General features: G+C 41.4%; 1 non-coding gene across 1 annotated transcript; it reads right to left on the reverse strand.

The window, feature by feature from the left end:
- Positions 1 to 10,199: 10,199 nt before the first annotated feature.
- Positions 10,200 to 10,272, reverse strand: Trnar-ucg. The gene has a single exon. It is a non-coding gene; the product is annotated as a tRNA-Arg (tRNA).
- Positions 10,273 to 24,931: the final 14,659 nt, after the last annotated feature.

Here is a 24,931-nt window from a genome sequence, read left to right on the forward strand (position 1 = left end):
GGCAACACCTAGTGGAGGGGTTATGAGGATACACTTACCAACCTTCCCGACATATCACAGTGTATACGTATCGTTTCGGAAGTCGTCGATCACACCCTGCACCGATACTTTTTAGTGCGAGTGTACATAGATGTTAACAATACATAGAGACCTTCCTTGAGCGTAGATTTTAACACACAAACTTTCAACCCCATTCTGCTTGTCAGCTATTACCAATTCAACCAGTACATTTTTCCCAACATAAGTTAACAGACCTCTTGTGTTATTTCTATTATTAGCTGGTAAAGAGAAACATTGATGATCACGTAAATTCATTAAATTACTATCCTCCGTGCCCGTCTCTTGTAAGGCTATAACATCCACCTTATACAACAGTGCATAAGCAGGCACATCTGTGGTCCTACGACTTAAGTTATTTACATTCCATGAAAGTATACTTAAACTAGTGTCCTCCATTTTCTATATTAACAACAGAAACTGACCTTAATCTCTCATTCACAAACTGTTCCATTACTTCTTTCACTCGAGCTAATACCTTATGTCACCCCACTTGCGGGTTATCTCTTCCCTTATGTCCACATTTCCGGTCCCCCATAGATGGTTTGTCAGATTTCATTACGGAATTATTTTCAACCTTATTTCCTCTTAGTCCTACATCCACATTTCTATGTTCACAAAAAATGGACAATTACCTTCTGGTTGTCCTCTACCTTTTTCTAGGCATCTGAATTTCTTGCCTGAGTTGAACTACTACACCACGCACATCACCAAACTTGTTAATTACCTTATCGTCTGGAACAACTTTTGATGCAGCTCCTGCACCACTTCCTGTTACCTTCAACATGTCACTCTGGTCCATCCTCTTCTTCCACACGTTCTCAGTTGAAGGTAGAGTTGTCTCACCTGCAACTCCTCGCCCTTCCTCCTTTTCTCGCTGTTGCACCTCCCCCATGCTCTGCCACCACACACCGCGCATCTGTGGCTTTTCATTGCAATTTGAGGAACCTGCATTATGCACGTCGCCACAACTGCAACAGCACGACACAACATGTTGCCCAGACTTTATTTTATTTGCACATTCTATTGAATTGTGATTTTTTCCACAGTAACGACACCGACATTCACTTTGATATTTCCAGGCCATATGGCCCCACCTGCTGCACTTGTAACATAGAACAGGTTGCTCAGTAAGCTGCAATTCTCCTATATCCTATTCCAGATATGAATATCTTCTCCGGAACGTCTCCCTTCATCAAGGCTACCCCTTGGTTCTTCTTCTCACCCCGGATTTCGTGTCGCTTTGCCCAGACGAATCGTGTATCGTCAAGAAGAAAATCTGGTTCCAGTATAATCGGGTACATGAAGACGATCACCTTGGTGAGGTGTTCTGTGTCCTGATGCATCGTCATTATCACTTCCTTAAATCCTGTCGTCGTCAAAAACTTTACCGCCTCATCCACAGCTCCAGTCAGATAGGAATTATTACGACCTTCCTTAAGCAGGGTTCAAACTTTTTATGCACTCTTCCCAGTGTAACAGCCCACAGCAACCGCTCATAGAATGACACGTGTGAATCACTTGGAAAGTTTAACTTCCTCCTACCTCAGCTGTTTCCACCACCCGGGTTGCTCGGCACATCGGTCCTTTCACGATGATCCATTCGACTAACCTGCTGTGTTTTATTCCCAGTTGAATTCTTTCTGCTTTCTTCTGCGTGTCGTCCTTTTCTTCCTATCATTCATGATCTCATCACTATCACCTCCTTCACTTTTCTTCGCCAACTCTCGCCTCCTCTTCTTTTCTTTCTTACTAATCACCTCTTGAAAACTGTCTGTCATCTCCATTGTTGTTGGCCGCGGATCATCTTCTTTCGATTTGTTGCTTGAAAGCCGCAGGTCGTCTTCTAAGCTGTTCAGTAGTGCAATCTTTTCTTCTCTAGCCAAGACCTTCACAAGTTTCTGCCCTCCACTTGCCCCAGCCATGGTGCAAAGCCTAGGCAGCCAGTGAAAATCAACAGTGTCTCGCAGAGTACAAGCCTGACACGTCCGACCAGTACGGTCAGCGTTCAGAGAATGTGGATGATTGAGTCTGATGTATCGAAAAGCTGTTCCTGAACCCTCGAAACACTTACGTCATCGATGTCTCAAAGTGGTGTCAGTCAACTGGTGACAAACGAACGTCAGGACGACCCACCTGTATTTGACAACTACACGTCCTACAGGGGAGACAACCTAAGGGGGGCAGCCCTATACATTAGGAGTGAATTCGCTCAACGAAGAGTCAACCTGAGCGTGAACCTGCAGGCTGTGGCGTGCAGAGTCAAGTTTCGGTCTGACTATGTGGCCGTCTGCTCACTATACTGTCCAGACGGGCTCATTGCCTCGGGTGAGCTTGAGGAGCTATTTAACCAACTACCAGGAAAAAAAAATGATCCTCGGAGACCTCAATGCTCACCATTTGCGGTGAGGCAGTGTCCGGAATGACGGGAGGGGAGAGCAGGTGGCTGCAACTATACGCAACTCCAACTTGTCTCTTCTGAATGACGGTAGTGCGACTCGAGTGGACGAACGATTTGGCTCAGCGACAGCTATAGATCTCTCTATAGTTGATGCTTCCTTGCTATTAGACTGTAAATTTTCTACATACGACGACTCTCTGGGTAGCGACCATTTTCCGATCTGCATTTCTTATGAGTGTGGCGCCCCAACGGCTACTCCCGAGGTGCTCTACAACCTTAGGAAAGCAGACTGGGGGCATACTCAGGAGCCGTTCGTATAGACACCATTGGAGAAGATATCAACACCAAAATGTCACACATAGAACAAGCCATAATACACGCAGCAGATTTAACAATTCCTAAGACTTCTGCAACTACCCACAGGCCTGGAGTTCCATGGTGGACACCAGACTGCCGACGAGTGGTTTGTGAGCGAAATAGGCGATGCCGTTTATTCAACAGAGTTCCATCTATTGAAAACCTCATTGAATATAAAAAAGCTAGAGCTAAGGCTAGGAGGGTTATCAGGGAGTGCAAGAGAGAGTCTTGGCGGGCATTCGTCTCCACTATTAACAAGGATACCCCTTCCTCTGAGGTATGGTCGGCTATAAACCGGGTCAGATCAAACAGAGGAAGGACTTTTATCCCACAGGTGAGTAGTGGAGGGCGGCTTCTCGACGAACCCCAGGCCATTGCCAACGCCCTAGGCCAGAAGTTCGCAGATGCCAGTAGCTCCACCAATCATGATCCACGCTTCGGCGTGTTCCGTGATCGTGCCGAGCTCTTGCATCTCGACTTCGAGAACGGGGACGAACAGGACTACAATCGAGCATTTTCCCCAGAGGAACTTTCCTTTGCTATTAATAAGGGCAAGGGCTCTACTCCTGGACCTGACGGTATACGATACGAGATGATTAAGCACCTTGACCAGGGAAACCTGGACAAATTGCTAGAAGTGTTCAATGAGATCTGGACGTCCAGAACGTTTCCAAACTCATGGCACTTTGCCCATGTCGTACCGATCCCGAAGAGGGACAAATGCCCTACTAACACCAACTCATTCCGTCCGATTTCGCTCACAAACTGTCTGTGTAAGGTCATGGAACGTATGATAAAACGTAGGCTAATGTATTTTTTGGAAAGTAACAACTTATTGAGTGATCGACAGTGTGGTTTCCGCCAAGGTAGAAGCACACTAGATCATTTAATAAGTCTTGAAACTGACATCTCAAAAGCTCTTTGCAGTAAAGAAACACTAATTGCAGTATTCCTAGACATAGAAAAAGCTTTCGACATGACATGGCGGACTGGCCTCATGATGAAGCTCCAGGCCTTGGGTCTGAGAGGTAATTTGCCAATTTTCATTAGAAATTTTTTGCAAGACAGAACTTTTTCCGTCAAATTAAAAGGTAACGTAAAGTCAGACACATTTGTCCTAGAAAACGGAGTTACACAAGGCAGCGTTTTGGGCCCAATATTATTTCTCATAATGATTAATGATTTCCTATCACCAGCACCAGCTTAAGTGACCTCAAATTCTCCTTGTTTGCTGACGATTGCGCAATCTGGCGCTCCTCTCGGGTCGAGAGACAATCTGCACAAAGGGTGCAGGCCGGCCTAAAAGCCGCTGAACAGTGGGCAATACAATGGGGATTTAGGTTTTCAGTTGAGAAGACAGTAGGAGTAGTCTTCACTAAGAAACGTAACATTAATAATCCAGTATTAAAATTAAATGATACTCCTATTAAATTTCAGACTGCAGTAAAATTTCTCGGTGTTCATTTTGACCGGAAATTAACGTGGAAAAGCCACATTAACGAACTTGAAAGTAAATGTCTTAAAGTCACAAACATCCTGAAAGTTTTATCAGGTACTACATGGGGAGCCGATAGGAAATCTTTATTAATGGTGTATAAGACCCTGATCAGATCAAAACTTGATTATGGATGCCAGTTGTATGCTTCTGCATGCAACACCACACTCGCAAAGCTAACCAGAATACAGAACCGATGCCTTCGTCTATGTCTGGGTGCTTACAGTTGTACACGTGTAGGTAAACTAGAGGTGGAGGCCCATGTCCCTCCACTCTACATCAGGAGGGACATGTTGACGCTAAGGTACGGGTTAAGTGCGGCTAGGAGGCGCGGCACTGGCCACCCAGGTTTGTGTGCTGTTGCTAAATTCCGTTTCCTGCAGCTGCGTAGGTCCCCGTCCTCGGTTGTCCGCCTCCAGACCTTGTGCCAGGGTGCCGGTATCCACTTCGAAGACGTTGGTGATCCTAGCTGCCAAGCGAGGCTTCGTGCTGACTGTACCCAATATATTGCAAGATGATGTCACCATAAGTGAGGCTGTAATAATCTTCCTCAAGGAGACCCATCTTATCGGCATGTTGTGAAAGACACACGCATGAACTCTTTTTATAATATGTATGTAACCATGCCCTAAAGAAAATAAAAATGAATAAAACAAAAATTAAAACATACAACATCAGAGACATATCACAAACCTTTCCATTACATACAACACGCACATATACCAAGTAAAACTGACACATACCAACACATATTCAAACAAAAAGACACGGGCTACAAAAAAAAAAAAAATCAAATCACAGAGAAACTTGTCACCTGACCGGCCATTTCATCTGGTCTGTCAGTAACTCACCATCATATCACTCACTCATACCATAATTCATCCCAAATAAAACAAGAAGAAGAAAGAAAAAACCAAAATACCAAGAACAAGAAGAACACAAGAATAACAAGAAAAGAAGAAACAAGAACATCAGATTAGTTGTAGCAAGAAAGAAGACCAAGACTAGAAGAAGAAACCTCAAGAAGAAAGAAGACATCAGCTCCGGCTGAAATAGCCCAAAGGCGAAGTGGCCAGCAATCCCCAATACAAGTTACAAGTTACACAGTAGTCTCTGCATGTACTGTACACACTCACTGCTGTGTCCGATGGTGAGTGACCACCACAACTAGTGGTCATGAATAACTCACTGCTGTGTCTGGCGGTGAATGACCACTACAACTAGTGGTCATGAACGAATCATCCACTTGGTCATTTCACCATAACAGCTACACCTCAAGTTGTTTTATTCGCTAAGTTATTGGCTGTAACTCTTGGCAAGATGGTCAAGTAACACTCAGGTATTCATGGCTTCAGGCGGTAAAGGTTGATGGCCCAGCAAAACTGTACCCTGTCTTTGTTGTGTACGCTCTTCTTCGTATACCTGCAGAAGGTTTCCACGAGGAGAGAAGAGTGTCAGCTGTGTTATTACATTGATAGTATTTAAGACACGCTCTAGTGGACCAAAGAGTAGGAATAATTGTTCCTCTTTGACCTTCATTCATCGACAACTGCCTAGTTGTTATTGAGAAACATAGACAGTGGGTGGCTAGACCCTGCCTGGTGCCAACGAAGTTGTAACACAGGCAGCTGAGACTAGGTGACGCACCACCTCCCACAACAGCAGAAAACACAAAAGGTGATCTTCTCAGTACGGCAGTTATTATATAAGAACCTGGTGATAGTTGGACTTATGTTCTCTGCTTAAAGAGAAAACTGTATAAGTGACTTGGACGCCAGCAATCCTCTCCTCTGATGACTCCTTTCACTAAATTATGTAAAACTGTAAAATAAGCTTCAGTAACTTCAAGAAGTCAGGGAGAGGAGAACTAAGAGACAGAAATACAAGTTTTAAATTGTGTCTCTCTAATACATTTTCATCTAACTTTGTTAATATAAGAAGAAAGTTAAAGCTCATTTAACTACAACTGATGTATTTTGTGTTGTGAATCAACTGATGAAGAACTTAAAGTAATGTCAAAATATAATAAGATTAAAAACATTCATCTCACGAACTATACTGCACTCGAGTCAGGTGTTAAGTCGCATTGAGTAGCTTCTTCAAGATTGTGATTTTTTTTAGCATAAAACTGACAGCCCCAGGTGTTGCCATTATCAATATACACAAACGTGTAAATAGTGTTGTTCTTTTTGGCTTATTCTGCCGAACTTGTCAAATTGAGAAGTTAAATATTTTAGTTATAAATCACATGATCAACCTCACTCAAGATGATGAATATAACCCAGCATACAAGGAACTTTATATATATATATATATATATATATATATATATATATATATATATATATATATATATATATATATATATATATATATATATTTCATTAGCCCAATAAAGCACGCGGACTTCACATACAATCACTTGTCTCAGGTCACAGTCATAGCCAGGCCTGAATCCTGGCGGGTTGAGGTGTTGATTGTATATATATATATCACCTCACGCCAGATTCGGAACCCCACGGCCCACGAGCCCATGACTGTGACCGGGGAACGCTAATCACGTGCTTTATTGGGCTAATAAAATATATATATATATATATATATATATATATATATATATATATATATATATATATATATATATATATATATATATATATATATATATATATATATATATATATATATATATATATATATATATATATGCAAGTAAATCATAGGTGCGTGATCTAGGTATATGCTGATAACCACAAGGAAAGAAGAAAACACGAAGTTCCCAAGCGCTTTCGTGTAATTCACATCTTCAGGGGTGAGTACAGACTAAGGAGAAGTACAAACCAAGGTGTATATATACAGAGGAGGGTGAGACCAGGTCCACAATGGTCAGGTATTAGGTAATGACCCTACTAATCTTTAAATATCACCGCAACGGTCGGTAGTCAGGTCAGAGGGTATGGTGACCCAACCTTCTCACCTGGTTACAAATCTATATATATATATTTTTTTTAATAGACTAAAGATAAATAGTTTTATGAAGATCTATGTAAGAAACAGTGTAACGATACCATGAATGAAGGGAAACTGATGACATCAGGAAGACGTGACTTATGTTGTACCAAAAGAGGTATTGAAGCTCTGTTAGTAATAATGTGAACACTAGGGAGGACCAGAAGATGTGAGTCAGCATCAGCACTCTTAGCCCCAAAACTACTTCAGTCAATGTTATGTTTGTGGCAGCAGCAAGAGGTCTGTAGGAGACTTGAAAAATGTTAGTGAAAACAATTTACTTTTCTACTAAGCCAGAACCATTTTAGATGGTCCAGGGCCACTGCTGTATACACATTAGTTACTGTTAGTGGAAAAGGCTGAGTTACTGCTACTTTATCTAACATTTTAGTACTGTTAATAACTGCCGTACCTGTAATCAACAGTGTATTAATTTCTTGAATATGTTGATATTGTATTCTTTTACCAGTGAGCTTTCCTTACACCTACAGTCAATCTGTGATACTATGATTTACTCGTTACATCCTGTTAAATATTGTAATATATTAATTGTTTAGGCTAAGTCATGTGTGTGGAGGCTATGGGAAATTCGCATGGAAGTCTGCTGGTACTGATGGGTAAGACTTGATTGTGCTCACACTTATGTTCCTGCATTAAAACATGTCAATAGACTTATCACCTTAGGAATATGTTACCTGGGAATGAAGTACAGTATGTGGGATACATAGTGTTGTACTTGTTGCAGAAGATGAATAAAAATAACGTTGTTAGTTATTCGGGCGCTAAGATAGACTGACAGAGCCTACAGTCCTACAATACCAGGATGAAAACGAAGGCCCAGAAGAACAGGAACAAGATAAAGAAGAACGACAAGAACAAGCTAACAAAGAACAACAAGAACAAGATGACGAAGAACGACAAGAACAAGATAACGAAGAACAACAAGAACAAGACCAATTATGAAAAATGCAAAAAAAAAAGAACAAATAAGAGGAAAAGGACAAATTAACAAGTGTACGGCTGTAATAACCGCAGCAGTTAACGGCCAGGAAAGCCAAATAAAGAAGAGGTTACCTGAGGTGACAGTATGTTTACTTGGAAGGTGTTGTAGGTAGGACAGGTAGAGCTATCGATCCATAAAGTTACGCATTTTGCCACCAGTTGGAATATTGTAAACGGAAACTGACCTGTGAAGTGTAAATGTGATTTAAACAATGTAAAAAGTAAGTCGGTGTTAGATCTAATCAATTCTACGTAAAATGAGTGAACTGTGTGTAGAAGAGTAAATCTGATTAATATTTAGGCACCACACCCTAGCCAAAAGCAGTAAACAACAGAAGTAGCAGAGAGACGGAATGACGAGAAGCAGTAAGCAGCAGATGTAAGCAGAGACAAACCTCCTACAATAAAATGTATATATAAACTGAATTCAACGCTATCAGCAGTCCACGTTTAGCACACTTAGCTTCCTACCTTGACGCACATCAACACATTAATGTTCTTAGGCCACAACTTATATCAACACATCTATAATTCTCCCACAAACATGACAAACACACTTATGCTTACGACATAAAAGAGGACACGTCTGCCATAAGATGACCAAACACGAGTCCAACTTAATGTCTAATAATGTGTCAATGTAAAGTTGAAATCGTTTACTTTAGGTGAAAATATCTATTCTGATTGAAAAAAAAATCTTAGGGGAAACAATAATAAAAAGGTATCAGTACAAAAGGTGAACCATATGGCTTTATCAGTCACTATCTAAGTCCTGAACAGGTGTATAACATCATGGTCATTAATTAGGACCTCATGAATGTTATGTCCTGGCAAATTTTAATACAGATATTTGATGTTTGCCAAGGGACTACATATACACACCGTGAGTAACTATACTAATTTTTACATTAAACAGCCAGTTTTACATTTTAAAGTAGAACTTTTATGTTAGGAGGAGTAATTAACGTTAAGTAAACAGTGGGTGTGTCACTCGTTCCACGATATTATAAACTGAAATTATTGATTTATCCAGGCTTGCAACATTCTGCCGTGCTTTTTTTCATACACTCTACCGTATAATTTGTTGATACACATTTGCAGCGCTACTTTAGAGCTTTGTTGCTGTACTGTACATATTGAGGACGAAAATGAGATTATACATTTTTTTCAATTAAAGTTGAGTTATTAATTAGAAACTATATCCCAGAAGTTATTTACACCAAGTAATTGATGGAGTTGTGTTTATATCATTATACTGCTTAACGTTAATGGGCATAGATCATAAATTAAATCACAAACATTGTCATGATACATATTTCTCAAACTACAGTATACTGCGTTGAACAGTAGAGCGTACAGTCAAGTTAATGTTTAAGGTGTAACTTACTGTTAAAGTAACACAAGTTAATGTTTAAGGTGTAACTTACTGTTAAAGTAACACTGGGATAAAGTTAATGTTTAAGATGTAACTTACTGTTAAAGTAACACTGGGATAAAGTTAATGTTTAAGATGTAACTTACTGTTAAAGTAACACTGGGATAAAGTTAATGTTTAAGATGTAACTTACTGTTAAAGTAACACCGGGATAAAGTTAATGTTTAAGATGTAACTTACTGTTAAAGTAACACTGGGATAAAGTTAATGTTTCAGGTGTAACTTACTGTTAAAGTAACACTGGGATAAAGTTAATGTTTCAGGTGTAACTTACTGTTAAAGTAACACTGGGATAAAGTTAATGTTTAAGATGTAACTTACTGTTAAAGTAACACTGGGATAAAGTAAACGTTTAAGAAACATAAATCAAACACAACTTCTGTAAACTGTGTTGAAGGACAGAGAATAATACAGTACAAAACAACACAGTATAAAAATAGTGTCGACCGTGACAGGACTCGAACCTGCAATCTTCGGATCCGAAGTCCGACGCCTTATCCGTTAGGCCACACGGTCTATGCATGTTACTGTAATTACCTTTATATTTGAACCAAATAGAAATGACAGACTCATTGGAGTAAGGGTACAAGAGACTTGATCAAATTCAATTGTGATAATTGTAGTTTGAGAAGCTTATTTACATAAAAAAATGGTGCCGATTAAAAAAATCATCAATCTTATTGACCTCAGGTACGACAAAATGGCTATTAAGGCCACTTTTAGGCCAGATTTGTTTTCTTTTAATCTTTCGATTACCATTTTGTGGCCAAGGGTTGGCCAATGAATAACTATCTGATCAATTTTGCCCACCCTTGACCAGATTTGGCCAGTTTGGGGCCAAAACCAGCTATGTTATAGGAATTCTTATAACATTATACCCGATATATTAATATCATATGACAACAACTTGAAAAGGTGGTTTATCTGTGAGGTTGCCATCCAATTCCTCTCCCACACAACCGATGGATCAAGCACTAGAAAGTACGATCTACAGTATGCAGATGCAGCTTCGTGATAAACTGGTATCACTACTTTCCATCAAAGTGAAGGGACAACCAAGTACCATAGTGAGGCATTTGTTAAAGCAGCTATGAGAAAATATTAATCTAAGCTATGAATTAGGAAAGTTGAAAGTGAGTAAATTCCAAAGAGTCCTAGAAAGTATATCCAAAATGATAGAGACTAATATGAATCCCTTTGTCCAGTCTCTGCTTGAAAACGCCAATCTGTACTGTCTAGCAGATGGCAAGAAAATGTCAGGCGAAGTAAAGGAGATGTTAAATCTCTTTGTTTTGGGGGAAAAGTGGAATGATGAGTTACTCCAGGAATGCTTAAGTGATCCCACAGGGTTTGAAAGGCCACTGCTAAGAAGAAAAATAAAAACTTTGCCAGTGCTGCTGTCAAGTGTAAGGCACGAGGTAAGGATGGAAAACGTTGTGGTGCTGAGGACAACTAGGAACTTGTTCGGCAGATTAGTTTATCTTGCTTTTACCAGAAAGATCAAGCTTGAAAAGGTGTTTTTTTTTCCGCTTACTCTTATTCTCCTCTCCTTGGCCAGCGTGTATGGTACGATGAAGATGACACCAAGATATAAACTCTCCAAACATCTTGAACATTTAGTTACACACAGAAAGCGGACAACATTTAATACAGTTCTCTATGGCGTAATGTTTATAAACCAGTCACTACCTTCTCATTTTTGAAACTGTAACAGAACTGGTCCTGAAGATCATATGCAGTGCAAAGGCAAGTGAAGTACACTTTTACTGTGACAATTATATGAAAAGAATAAAGAATATTGAGCAACAGGTACGAGGTGCAAATGATGGATCACTTCACATAACCGGCTCAGATTGGTTACGTACTACAGATTTCATAAATGCCTTGATGTCACCTCATTTTGAAACTGCACTTAAGTTCTTCATGGAGGAATGGAAAGATAACAGGTGTACACGCATCATAAAACAAAAGAGAGTTGTGGTCGCACATGAGGAAGAGTGTCTGCAGTATACAGCAGCTCTATAGGGAAATGTAGAACACAATGAGGCACCTGAGTATAAACAGGTATGTTCACACGTGGAGGAAAACACCAGTACCACCCCAGCGTGCTGTCAAAAGCAAGACCAAGGCAGTGTATTGGAATTATTTACGGTTCTCGATTAAAAAAAGATCACCTTCTATAAATCCCTGAACCAATACATTGAAATTGTTAAATACAAAGAAAATTAAAGACATCAATTATATTATATATATATTTGACATATGCAAATTATGTATAATTGCGTGTCCTATACATAAAGGATAACATGAAGTATCTAAATATATATACAAGAAACCAATAATCGTGACATTGTGTCCCGAGCTGATGTATTAGGACAGTTATAACAATAATTATGGTGGTGCCAGAGCCTGTATACTGTGCTATAACATTCTCAACTCTTTAGTGTATCATAACGCTCATTATCCCACCGATCATCAAGAGGATAAAGAGGAATATTGCGGGTGAGTATATTTAGTATGGGTGCAAGTGTTACCGCCGTGTGCACTGCCAGTGAGGCAGAGAGGGAGGTGGGTAGCTGGCCAGTGCGGCCCAAGTGACAAACATAGAAATAAGGGAGTTTACGAGGGGGTGGGCGAGTAGCCTGCATGCATTTATTTTTGTGTGTTTGGGTAATAATGATAAAAATTATAAGTCATTAATATATGTAAAGGTGAAATAGGATCTTTGATGGTAGACCTATCTGTTCTGAGGTGCTAAAGGAAAAAATTGTCCAACAAAATATAAATTTAATTACAATAATATACATACAAAAATAATATAATAATTAAGTTACTAGGGGAGTATCATGATCTGCCGACACCTGAACATCAGGTGTAAGGAAGCGTGAGGTCGACCGGACTACAGAGGAGTTCCAGCTCCGCCGAACAGCAAACTCAAGGGATGGGGTTAGACTTAAGTCACCCTTGAACTGGGATCCGGTAAACTCTGGTCTGCTGGTCTCCGCGAGTCCCCATAACTGGACAAGTCAGGTGATATATGTCTCCTAGAGGACAAGGACTGTCGAACACTGACCATGACGTCTCCCCCGCCCGGCCCTTGACGTGAGTAGAGTCCTCCGATGCGCTTTGGCTGATTGATCAAGGTAATATCATGTGCAGTGCCTAAATAGCCCCTGAGGCGATAATGCATCTCACATTTTACAAACAATAGCCTCACAGATACTGGTATGTATGTTTTTCTACTGGCTTGGTTTGGTCTGATAAGACTTTCTGTACCTCTCGCCAAGATCAAAGCTTCTATGTCAGGAGAAAAAACACATACACAGTAAGTGATCATAGTATGAGCTCAACTGAGCCACAGATCCTACATATCTAGCATAGTATTTGAGAAAAAACTTACAATTTCACATTCTACAAACAATAACAGGTGTTACATGGCCTTGCCAGCCCGTGTCAAAATAATGGTTAGCCCCAATCAGCAGTATGGCTGCAACATTGCATTAGGTAGTACACAACATTGACCAAATGAACTCATAGAAAAAGTGATTAATCTTCAATAAATGAAAACAAAAGCAAAATCCTTCTCTAGTAAATGTTATCAGAGGTAACAATGAGATACTTCAAAATACACAAAAAATACGCCTACTTACACATGTGAGGGTGTTTTTATCTTTTCCCAAGCATTATACAGCAATACAGTAGTGTGGCCCAGCATGGCTCACCATCTCTCTGCCAGCTGGTATCAGGGATACTGGCAGTACAGCAGCGGTGGTAGGTTGGTTGGTCCTTCCGATGATCCACCTCTTCATCGTCGACTCTTCTGATGTCAGCACAGCACGTCTTATGTCTTCTCTCTTCACATTGTACGTTTTTTTTCTTCAATACCGTAACTTGTATTTGATTTTTGTCTCCACACCTTCTGACTTCTTCTTACTTCCTCCTGGTTTACAATGCAACAAATTTCCTCTTGCATCAGTTACTATCATATACCAGATTTTTTTTTTAGTTCTATCTGAGTTTTCTTTGTGCAGCATCATTTTCCGACATATTCCAGGTGGATTTTTTCTAGTTCCAACTGAGTTTCTTCTTTAGAGCATCATTTTCCGACCTATTCCAGATGTTTTTTTTTTCTGTTTATCTGAGTTTCCTTTGTACAGCATCATTTTCGACATATTCCAGATGTTTTTTTCAGTTTCATCTGCATTTCCTCTTATGTGTAGAGCATCATTTTCCGCCAATCCGGCCGGGGGTAGCCGGTCACACTGGAGTGGGTGCCATCACTCTGGACGACGTGTGGGGCAGGATACGCGGACCTGAGTTCGCCCTCTGTACACGAGTGTCGGCGGGACCCTTGACTGTCCTGTCCAACGCACCGGCAGCGGAAATCCCCTTCCTCGTTCGGCCGGCCAGGGTTTGATGTGTAGTGCTGCAGTGTCCTTCTCTTCACGGCCGCATTCCACACGTCTTAACTGCCTAAAGTAGGAAAATATATAAAATCTCCTTAAACCTAGACCAAGGGAGGACTTGAAAGAAGTGAAGTGGTGTGAAGTGCTGCATAGGACTGGAGTTAAAGTGCTGCATTCATCACGCTGCCTCTCCTCTGCTCGTACATGCTGTAGTTAGAGTCAATGCTTGGTCCAACGTCACCTCATGATTGCTGCTGTTGTCCAAGGGTTTGTATCTTGTGACACAAGGCGCCGTCATCCTGCCCGATCACTGCATACAGCTTGGACAGGCGAGGTCAGGTCATCCCAAGTGAGCTGGTTAACTCCATCATCCAGCTGGCCATGGGGGCGGCACTGTGTGTGACACTTGTCAGAGAAAGACACTCCTAAAGGGATGAAGGATTAGTTGGAAGTGCATCCGTAAAAAAAAAATATTTACTTAATACATTACGAAAATGTTTGGCAACAATGGGTTCCATCGCAACAATGTTCTCATTAGGCTGGTACAGGGAGAGTAGCTCTGCTCTTTACGGCTTTATAGTATTTCTCAACACGGATCATTCTAGCATAAAAATAGACCGAGTGAAGCGCTGCAAGTATCACCACATCAAATTACACGAACCATCAATTTCAAAGCATAGCTTATGGGACAAAACAGACTGCGAATTAGTGAGGTCACACGTGGTTGGGTGGGGTGGGACGGGTCGGCAGGTGGGCAGACGCGCCGGGTGGGGTGAGGCGGGTAGGGTGGGGTGGGTGGAGTGGGGATTAGAACATAAGAACATAAAAAAATAAGGAGTCTGCAATAGGCCGGTTGGCCTGTGCATGGCAGCTCCTGTCGAGAGTTACTACCACTCTCTATCATCCATGAATCTATCCAGCCTCCCTTTGAAACTTTCCAGTGTTCCAGCACTTACTACAAAGTTGCTAAGCTTGTTCCACTCGTCCACCACCCTATTTGTAAACCAGTTCCTTCCTATCTCCCTCCTAAACCTAAACTTATCCAACTTGAATCCGTTGTTCCGAGTCCTATCCTGCTCGGTTATTATAAGAACTTTATCTATATCACCTTTATTGATTCCTTTTACCCACTTGAATACTTCTATCATATCTCCCCGCACTCTTCGTCTTTCTAGGGAATGCAAGTTTAGTTTCTTTAACCTATCCTGATATGGAAGGTTTCTAAGTCCCGGAATCATTTTCGTCATTCTTCGCTGCACCGACTCTAGTGAATTGATATCCATTCTATAATAAGGGCACCAGAACTGAACCGCATAATCGAGGTGCGGCCTGACTAGCGCAAGATATAGTCGCAATAAGACCTCTGCACTCTTATTACTTACACTTCTAGATATAAAACCCAATACTCTGTTTGCCTTATTTCGAACATTAATGCACTGTTTTCTAGGCCGTAGGTCCGGGCTTACAAGTACCCCTAGGTCTCTTTCACAAGTCGACTTCTCTAGGTTGATGTTATTAAGGCTGTATACATTGATAGTATTTGTTCTTCCAATATTAAGCACGCTGCACTTGCTGGTGTTGAATGTCATTTGCCATTTTTCAAACCACCCTTGCAGTTTATTTAGATCCTCCTGTAATGCATTTGCATCCTGCCCTGAATTAATCTGCCGCCCTATTTTGGTGTCATCCGCAAACTTGCTTATGTCACTGCTGATCCCAGTATCTAGATCGTTTATGTAGATTATGAACAAGAGTGGGCCTAGTACTGACCCCTAGGGAACCCCACTGGCAGGTGATAAGACATGTTAGGTTATAACAGTTAGTACAGACGCAGCTTCCGTCACTAAAACACAATGGGTACATTTAACACTGACTGACAATTAAAATGCAATATGGACACTGAGAACATTACAAATCGCGGGGGACACTGACAAATTATATTAGGCACTGAACATTATTCTGGGGAGTTATGCTAGTAGCAATTCACACATACTACGATGAGAAACATTTACTTGAGATATTAAGATGACACACACTAGGACACTTTTCAAACTGTACTACTCGGGGTTCCTTACCGCACACGGTTAAGCAATACTCAACTGAATTAAATGAAGGAGGAGACGTGCCAGGTGTAATGGCGAAGCGAGGGAGGGAGTGGGTTTATGTTAAGTACGCTGCCACCAGTATAATGAGAGCAACTCGGGTAGAAATATAGTTAGAATTTATAGGTTGTAGGATCGTAAAGTGAGGAAGGTTTGGTAGCGTGGCCGATTAGTTATTTAAACACCAATTCTAGGTACAGATCTTTTTTATTTAACTTAATGGCTTGGATACATTAATAGATCCATATATTGACGTTAGTAGACAATGACTCCCGGAAACAAACATGAAATGGATACACTTCCCACCGTAAGTAACTCACCCTATGGATCGCTCTGACAATAACTCACGTGTGACCTGAGGGAGGCCCAGCGGCTGGGGAATGTCTGCAGGTGCTCCTGGACTCTGTCTCCTGTGGGAAACTCTGCTAGCTGGGGTCTCGGTGCTGGAGAGGGAAGTCTCCCTCCCGACCTCGACAAGTGACGAGCGTGACTCCGTCTTCCTCTAAGTACTTTCTCTCCCTGTCTGTCTCCGTCTGACTTTGGGAAGGAGCTGTCAGCCCCTTATATTGGCGGTGACAGACCGGCAGACGACCTCTCTTAATTAACACTAATCTGGCTGTGTCGAGACAGCTGCGTTTGACAGGTGCATAGTGCGGGCTGCAGGGTTGCTTCTTGAATTAACACGGTCATGATCGCGTGGCGGTGAGAACTCTGGTTCCCTTTGTGACCATGACCTCTACTGGGTCAGGTCTTAATCTCTCTTTAATTACTAAGGGTGGGTCAACTTACGAGGGTGTACACACCTTCACTTCCGGTCACTGTTATGTGTGTTGTTCTTCTCTGGGCTGTAAGCTGTGGTCTGATAAACAATCATTCCATACAGGTCATACTTTGATGTCAAATCGCACGATCGTAGGTTTCAGCCAGGTGATGAGTGTCACATGTCGGCCCACACCGCTGTCTATGATTGGCTAATTATGTGATACCCGAGAACGACCGATGTCAATGAGGGTGGTTCACGGCCTGTATGCTTATATAAGTTTTCTAATATTTTGATTTACGATGTTTTTTTATATCAGTGTTATTTAGTTTTGGATGTTAAAACATTATGTAAGAGCCATATTTTGTTGTATAGGGTATAAGGTGTAAACTTTTAATGTATTGTATTAGGATTAGTTGGCATCCGAGCCATATTTGTGAGGTGGCGGTGATGGTCACGGCAAAGCAGCGTGAGCCACGGACTAAACCGGACAGCATGGAGAACCAGGAACTCCAGGCCTGGTATATACACGCCGACGTGAGGTACAAGATAGCTGCCGAGTTGTGTGTGAAGTAATCAGAGATATTTGGAGATGAAAATTTGCTCTGTGAATGTAAAAAGTGTAATATATGTAATTTTTACGCGACGAGTTTCCATAAGCCCTTCCTTTCTGTCTGAAAGTCCCGTGACAACTGACAATGAGGTTCTTGTATTACCTGACTCGCAGAGGAAACTTCTCATGTCTTGGAGTGGATCATATAGGATTATTGAATGTAGAAATAAGGTGACCTATTTAATTGATGTAAATGGACATTCCAAGCTTTATCGTGCTAATATCCTGAAAAAGATACCAGCGTAGGGGACAGATAGCTCAGGTACAAGTGTTGGATGAAGTTTCCACATTTGATAATTCTGACTCCTTTAATGACCGCTCAAGTATGTGTTCTTGACGAAAGTTCAAAGTTTGAGGAAGACTCTAGTGCCTTAGCCATAACTCCAGATAGGAAAGATTCTACTGCAATCACTTTGGAGACTGACACCCCTAACATTTCTCTTGACTTATCCCCCAAACGGAGAAATGATATTGTAAGTCTGGTGAGTCACTTTGGAACTCCTCTGTACTCCGGTCAACCTCACGCCTCCTTACACCACAACTGACAAGACTCATCGGGAGAGCTGTTGTATTGTACCTGATGTTCAGGTGTTGGCAGATCATGATGCTCCCCTAGTAACTTAGTTATTATATTATTTTTTGTGTATATTATTGTGAATAAATTTAAATTTTTTTATGAAAAAATTTAACTTTAGAATAGATTGGTCTTACATCTAAGATCCTTAATGGCCTTTACAATAGTGTTCTAGGTGGTGAGTGGTGTGGGGGAGCCGAGTTGCTTCTCCTCGCCTGTCATACCGTCTGCTATACATCTCAATTGTATGATCGTTCTGTCCAACATACAATTCGAAGTGCAAATATTAACAAGACGATGATCTGAGTATAGTAGTGTTTATGTTTAAACTTGTGAGTTCAAGTGAGTGAGCCCTCTCTTGTGGCATGGATGAGTTAAAACTTGAAAATTGGAAAGTGTTAAAAAGGAAGACGGGGTGGAGTTGGTGGACACAGAAGTTGAGAAGCTGAGTTGGGGAAACAAGATCAGCAAAATCCATGCACTGAATTCCGACGTTTGTTGTGTGTAGTTGTTATGGGTTCCCGAAACGTGAAATTATGATGTTTTAGTTTACTGTTGTTTCTAGTGTAACTTTGGGCGTCTTTTCCATTTTTTTCATCACTGTATTAAGTGCAGACATAAGTAAATAAATGTGCTTACTGTGAAATGCATCACCTGTGTATAAACGTTACCACTATCCACAGCATCAAAGCCACACTATGGATAAATTAATAGAAAATAATATCTCCATCTTTGTTCACGAGAAAAGTTTGAAGATGTTCCAGAGTGTACAGTTGTCTGGTGTAGAAAGCGGTCACCCAGGACCCAAGCAAGAGAGTATGGTTTCTGTTAACGACTATTCAAACTAATGCAGCTGATACTTTTACATTGACGTCAAATGGTAATGCCTAAACTTGATCAGAAAAACTATACACTATATATATACAGTACATATATATATATATATATATATATATATATATATATATATATATATATATATATATATATATATATATATATATATATATATATATATATATATATATATATTGTTACGAGTTGGGGATTTAGAATATAGTTAAAAGTCTACCCAGATCCCAACAGGCAGCAATAAAAAAAAACAAAGACAATCGGACTATAAAAGGGTAGACAAAGGATGCGAGTTTTTGTTGTGTATAATAAAGTACCATAAATTCCTTAACAAAATATTCAGCTTTCTATAATTTACCCTTAACCATACTTAACCTAAACATACGCAACATTGGCTTAACAGTATATACATATTTATACAACATACAACAATTTGAAGCAAGTGGAGGTGGGAGAGGCAATATAGGATAACAAATACTTAAGTGCAAAGCTGAGATGGCTGACGAGTAAGGCTGAGTATTGAAGAAGATGGTAGGTAGTCACTGTGCCGTAGGTTTCCAGGATAGGTGATCCTGTGGTCACTTCCCAGAGTGAACTGAACTCTCCTCGATCTGGAGCTGATGAGGAAGACTTGGAGGAAGTGACGCAACAACCAGGATATGGAGAAGGGAAACCCCGGAGTGGTAACTAAGACTAGTCATACTCGGGTTTCGTCCCTAGATGGCGTTGCTCGTGGTGCTGGGTAGGTAGATCATGACAATAGATGGCGTGGTTCGTAGTGCTGTAGGTAGATCATGACAATTGGTGGCGGGTTCGTAATATATATATATATATATATATATATATATATATATATATATATATATATATATATATATATATATATATATATATATATATATATATATATATATATATATATATATAGTCTCCGTACAAAATATAAATATGTTAATATGATGACAATATATGGCAGTGAACTGTGATGCAGACATAGTAACATACACAGTGTGGGACTACACTTCGTGGAGGAGTGGGAGCATTAACCATGAGTGGGTGGTATACCACAATGTGAGGCCACATGTAGTGGAGGAGTGGGAGCATTAACCATGAGTGCGGCTGGTATACCACAATGTGAGGCCACATGTAGTGGAGGAGTGGGAGCATTAACCATGAGTGCGGCTGGTATACCACAATGTGAGGCCACATGTAGTGGAGGAGTGGTAGCATTAACCATGAGTGTGACTGGTATACCACAATGTGAGGCCACATGTAGTGGAGGAGTGGTGCATTAACCATGAGTGTGGCTGGTATACCACAAATGAGGCCACATGTAGTGGAGGAGTGGTAGCATTAACCATGAGTGTGGTATACCACAATGTGAGGCCACGTAGTGGAGGAGTGGTAGCATTAACCATGAGTGCGGCTGGTATACCACAATGTGAGGCCACATGTAGTGGAGGAGTGGTAGCATTAACCATGAGTGCGGCTGGTATACCACAATGTGAGGCCACATGTAGTGGAGGAGTGGGAGCATTAACCATGAGTGTGACTGGTATACCACAATGTGAGGCCACATGTAGTGGAGGAGTGGCAGCAGGTTATAACTATGATCCTCTAAACGCTGGTGAAGATACTAGATGCAGTTATTGTTATAATAACGCATGTACAGTATGTTATCCATTTATCTAGTGTTTCGAGGAGATTTAAAAAGTATATTGAATGCAAAGTAAAATGGTTTCTGGGACAGATTGATTGTGTGAAATCGCAATTCTTAATTAATTTAACAATATATTCATATACGGATCTAGTAGGTGGTAGTACATTATTTGTTAACCTCTCACATACATCGTGATCCTTTGTAATTTTTCGTATCAATTTTTCAGCTTGTCGTGTCTTCCATAGCAGCAATATGACACTTGTGTTCCTCTTCCTTCCTCAGGTTTTAGAGTTTTATATTATAGTGCTCTTTGATTGGCCTTCTGCCTATTGCTTCAGCAGATGTGAGTCAGGTCTATTATTTAAAGGCGTTTGTGTTGTATATTATTTGTTGAGGCGGCTCACTGGTGAAGGTTCAGGTTGTCCACTAATGAGGGACAGCTCAGCCCTCACCTCTCCTCTCTACTGTGTGTGTGTGTGTGTGTGTGTGTGTGTGTGAATATTTAGCGCACTGTCAAATTGAAGAAAAATGAATAAAAGAATAAATTCAACAAATTTCATACCATTTGCCTTTTATGAGATTAATCTTTCCCTGAATTAAACTAATTTCAATTTGTTCAATATCTCCCCTTGATTCCCGGTGCGATGGATGGTATTAATGGTAATATATTATTTTGCATTCACTATTCGAAAAATAAAAAAAACGCGTTTAAAGATGTTTTGGGAAAGAAGGAGGAGTGAGGTAACCGTAATATGCAGACAAAACATTACACTGTTACTTGAATCAAGACAATTAAATATTAATTGTATATTGGCTGGTCAACGCTCCAGTACTCTGTCGTGCCTCTGACAAACACGAACAGTATTGCTGGCAAGGGTCCCAGTGTAGACTTATGAAGTGCTTCATTAATGGTGACATGAAGACAGTCACTACCAATACTAGCGTGCGTGAGGAACACCAGCACCAGGACAACTTGTGCACCAGGACAACTTGTGCACCAGGACAACTTGTGCACCAGGACAACTTGTGCACCAGGACAACTAGTGCACCAGAGCAACTTGTGCACCAGGACATATTGTGCACCAGGACAACTTGTGCACCAGGACAACACCAGGACAACTTGTGCACCAGGACAACTTGTGCACCAGGACAACTTGTGCACCAGGACAACTTGTGCACCAGGACAACTTGTGCACCAGGACTTGTGCACCAGGACAACTTGTGCACCAGGACAACTTGTGCACCAGGACATATTGTGTACCAGGACAACTAGTGCCAGGACATTGCACCAGGACAACTATGGCACCAGGACAACTTGTGCACCAGGACAATGCACCAGGACAGCATTGCCAGGACATATTGTGCACCAGGTAGACTGCTGGGACAACGTGCACCAGGACAACTTGTGCACAGGACAACAATTGGGACAACTTTGCACCAGGACAACAGGCAACATAGGACAACTTGTGCTGGGACAACGTACCAGGACAACTGTGCACCAGGACAACTTGTGCACCAGGACATTTAGGACATCTTGTGCTGGGACACAGTACCAGGACAACTTGTGTACCAGGACAACTAGTGCACAAACAACTTGTGCCAGGACAACATGCTGGGACAACTACTGGATAACAATGTGCCAGGACAACACCAGGACAACTTGTGCACCAGGACAACTTTGCCAGGACAACAGGCACCAGGACAACGTGTGCTGGGACTGTGCTGGGACAACATGCGCCAGGACAATAGTGCAGGACAACTTGCACCAGGACAACGTGCACCAGGACAACTTGTTGCCAGAGCCAACTAGTGCACAGGCAACCTCAGCAGGACATATTGTGCACCAGGATAATTTGTACCAGGACAGCAATGGTGCCAGGACAACTTGTGCACCAGGACAACTGTACCGGGACAACTTGTGCACCAGGACATATTGTGTACCAGGAAACTTGTGCACCAGGACATATTCTGCATCAGGATAATTTGTGCACCAGGACAACTTGTGCACCAGGACAACTGTGTACCAGGACAACTTGTGCCAGGACAACTTGTGCACCAACAACATGTGGGACAACTTGCCAGGATATATTGTGCCAGGACAACTTGTGTACCAGGACAACGTGCAGGGACATATTGTGCACCAAGGCAACTTGTGCACCAGGACATATTATTGCCAGGACAACTTGTACCAGGACAACTTGTGCACCAGGACAACTTGCACAGGAACATATTGTGCACCAGGATAAATTGTGCACCAGGACATATTGTGTACCAGGACAACGTCTGCGCCAGGACTTGTGCTCGGACAACTTTGCCAGGACAACATTGCTGGGACAACTTGTGCCAGGACAACTTGTTCACCAGAACATATTGTGCACCAGGATAATTTGTGCAGGACAACTTGTGGGACAACTGTATTACCAGGACAACTTGCCAGGACAACTAGTGCACCAGAGCAACGTGCACCAGGACATATTGTGCACCAGGACAACTAGTGCACCAGAGCACTTGTGCACCAGGACAACGGCACCAGGATAATTGTACCAGGACATATTGTGGATAACTTGTACCAGCAGCGCAAGACAACTTTGTGCAGGGATAACTTGTGCTGGGATAACTTGCTGGAACGTACCAGGACATGTGCTGGGATAACGTGTACCAGGATAACAATGCACCGGGACATATTGTGCACCAGGATAATAATGCACCAGGATAACTTGCACCAGGACAACTGTGTACCAGGATAACTTGCACAATTATAACATTGCACCAGGACAACTATAATACCAGGATAACTTGTGCCAGGATAACTTGTGCACCAGGATAACTATGCCAAATAACTTGTACAGATAACTATGCACCAGGATAACTTGTGCACCAGGAACTTGTGCCAGGACATCAATGTGCACCAGGACATTTTACCAGGATCTTGTGCACCAGGTAACTTATTGCACCAGGATAACCCAATGCAGGATAACTTGTGTACCGGATAACTGCGGGACAACATGTACCAGGATAACGGCACAGATAACATGCACCAGGATAACTTGTGCACCAGGATAACTTGTGTACCAGGATAACTTGTGCACAGGACAACTTGTGTAAGGATAACTGGTAAGGATAACTTGTGCACCAGGATAACTTGTGCACCAGGATAACTTGTGAACCAGGACAACTTGGTGCCAGGACAACTTGTGCACCAGGACAACTTAGGACCAGGACAACTTGTGCACCAGGATAACTTGTGCACCAGGATAACTTGTGCACCAGGATAACTTGTGCACCAGGATAATCTGTACGAGGACAATTTGTGTGCCAGGACAATTTGTGCACCAGGACAACTTGTGCACCAAGACAACTTGTGCACCAGGACAACTTGTGCACCAGGACAACTTGTGCAGAAGTAAAAGTTATGTACTAGGTAAAATTGTTTACCAGAACAAGATTTTTACTTGGATACTTGGAGACGTTGTACCAACTCAAGATGCTTATGGGGAAAATTTGTGAACTAAGACCACAAGTGTACCAGGATAACTCTTTGTACTAGAAAAAGATAAATTCTCGGACAAACTCTGTACCAGGACAAAATGAGACACTAGATAAAAAAATATAGGCCAAAAAAATTGTGTTCAAGGATAGGACGTGTATTACGACAAGGTTTGTGCTGGAAAAAACTGCGGCCGAGAACATGATGTGTACCGGTGTACTGTAAATTATGTCTTAGGAAAAGTTAACTTGGCGCAGGTTGTGGGAGTGATGCCTCGTCCTTGAGTGGCCCCAGGCGAAGGTGAAAGTCAACATGACTTATACGTCTTTGTATGTTCAGTAGATTAACTCAGAGATGAAGGTGTGAGTCACTACGTTAATGTCAGAGATAGAGGGAGAGCGATGGGGGTGAGTATCAGGGTACAGTTATAAGTGTAGGGTAAATATAAACGCCAACCTCGTAATTAGATGTCGCTGAAGGCTTATTTCATAACGTGAATACATGAGAGAGAGAGAGAGAGAGAGAGAGAGAGAGAGAGAGAGAGAGAGAATCAATAATATATTTGATAAAAAAGTTTTAGCAACTTTGATGCTCATTAAATTAACTTATGTACCAAAGTGAAGTTTTGACTCTATATGTAAACTTAGTTATCCACACATAATGAAAAACATACATAAGAAAACAATGTTGGTGTTACTGGACTAAGACAAACATATAAAAA

The sequence above is a fragment of the Homarus americanus genome, unplaced genomic scaffold (genome assembly GCF_018991925.1).
Source record: "Homarus americanus isolate GMGI-L3 unplaced genomic scaffold, GMGI_Hamer_2.0 scaffold824, whole genome shotgun sequence".
Lineage (NCBI taxonomy): Eukaryota > Metazoa > Arthropoda > Malacostraca > Decapoda > Nephropidae > Homarus > Homarus americanus.